This window comes from Morus notabilis, unplaced genomic scaffold, assembly GCF_000414095.1.
Source record: "Morus notabilis unplaced genomic scaffold, ASM41409v2 Scaffold577, whole genome shotgun sequence".
Lineage (NCBI taxonomy): Eukaryota > Viridiplantae > Streptophyta > Magnoliopsida > Rosales > Moraceae > Morus > Morus notabilis.
The window spans coordinates 48,518-50,878 of NW_010357321.1; positions in this window are offsets into that span (position 1 = coordinate 48,518).

Consider the following 2,361-nt stretch of genomic DNA (forward strand, 5'->3'; position numbering starts at 1 on the left):
ACAAAGCTCTCAAAAGGATAACCTTTTTCAAGAAACAAAGATTCCAAAACAAAATGCTAAGAAATAGAAAAAAAAAAACAAAACAAAAAGAAAATACTAACCGCGAATGAAAGCTTCCAAAATATGGCCAACCCAAAAATCAACTTGCACAATTTCTTAAAAACACCAACAAATGTAGCTATGGAGAGGGAGGGGGAGAGAGAGAGGTGAACTTACATCTGCATACAACCAAGTAATGGAGAAACTAGTTTCAAACCCCACCAAATGGAGAAAAGCAAAAGACAGAGATCAAACGCTCATCCCTTTTTTTTGAAAATCAAACCCTGAGCTTTATTAGGGATCCGGTCCCATGGCAAACATTAGCCAACCATGTTGAGGAAGCATTTAACATGACCACCTAGAAGTATTCAAACCAAACAACAAACAACGGTAATAAGATTATGCCAATAGGACTCTGGACATACTTCAGTGAGATGAAGAAGTTGCAGTAAGCGGACAAAAAAAAGGAAAAGGAAAAAAAATTAAAAAAAAAGGACATTTGATTAGGCACATACCTTCTAAATGTCAACAGAAAAAACCTCAAATTTTAGCACTCTACAATAGTCCATAAATTAGTAGGAGTGGTAATTTTATATTAGAAATTAACAACCAGCCCTTTTAGAAACCTCCATCAAAATAAACAAAACCCACACTCTTCAACCCACCAAAGACAAATCCTTTTTTTTTTCCTTGCCTGAGCCACTCCCAGAAAAAGGAACCTGGGCTATATGAATTCAGCATTGCCCAAAGATCCACAACAAAGAAAATAGAATAAAAAGTATAACGGGAAAACCCGATACTTAAAACATCAGAGGAAAAAAACAAAGCTCTCAAAAGGATAACCTTTTTCATGAAACAAAGATCTTGACACTGAACATATCAAAATGCTAAGAAATAGCAAAAAAATAAATAAATAAATAAAAACAAAATACTAACCGTGAATGAAAGCTTCCAAAATATGGCCAACCCAAAAATCAACTTGCACAGTTTCTTGAAAACACCAGCAAATGTAACTGTGGATAGGGGGAGAGAGAGAGAGAGGTGAACTTACATCTGCATACAACCAAGTAATGGAGAAACTAGTTTCAAACCCCATCAAATGGAGAAAAGCGAAAGACAGAGATCAAACGCTCATCCCTTTTTTTGAAAATCAAACCCTGAGCTTTATTAGGGACCCGATCCCATGGCAGACATTAGCCAACCATGTTGAGGAAGCATTTAACATGACCACCTAGAAGTATTCAAACGAAACAACAAACGGAAATGAGATTATGCCAACAGGACTCTGGACTTACTTCAATGAGATGAAGAAGTTTCAGTAAGAGGACAAAAAAAAAGCAAAAGGAAAAAATATTAAAAACAAAAAAAAGGACATTTGATTAGGCACATACCTTCTAAATGTCAACAGAAAAAACCTCAAATTTTAGCACTCTACAATAGTCCATAAATTAGTAGGAGTGGTAATTTTCAATTAGAAATTAACAACCAGCCCTTTTAGAAACCTCCATCAAAATAAACAAAACCCACACTCTTCAACCCACCAAAGACAGATCCTTTTTTTTTCCTTGCCTGAACCACTCCCAGAAAAAGGAACGTGGGCTATATGAATTCAGCATTGCCTAAAGATCCATAGCAAAGAAAATCGAATAAAAATTATACGAGGAAAACCCGATACTTAAACATCAGAGGAAAAAAACAAAGCTTGGGAAGGCCAAAGAGAACCCAATACTTAATTATATCCCAAACCTCAGTCACAGCACCCTCTAAATCATTAAAAACTCGACTCTTCCTTTCTACCCAAAGAGCCCAAGTAGCAGCAAGGACAACCACGTTCCATAATCTCTTGGCACTATTGCTTCTACCAAACACAAGATCACCATTGAAAAGGTCAACTGCCCTACTAGGAACCACCCAAGAAAAACCAAATTCTCAAAATCCAAAACCAAATATCCACGGAAAAAGGGAAGTGGAGGAAAAGGTAGTCCGGAGTCTCGCCATGACTTTTACGGGGGACACACCAACCAGGTTAAAGGTATACATGATGCTTTCTTCATTGTAAAAAGTCATGAGTATTAAGTTAACTAGAAGCAAGCAGCCAATTGAACGCTTTAATTTTAGAAGGAACTGAAACCTTCCAAATGAAGTGATAGAAATTAAAAGGAGGGGAGGAATGATCATAGATTAGGAAATTAAAGAGATATTGACGAGAATACAGATCACAACCCTCAAAGATCCCACACTTACCTATCGGACACCCTAAATTAGGCTTAACTCCCTCCAAACACCTCAACAACTCCAAAGGTTCCCTCATTTCTCTCACTC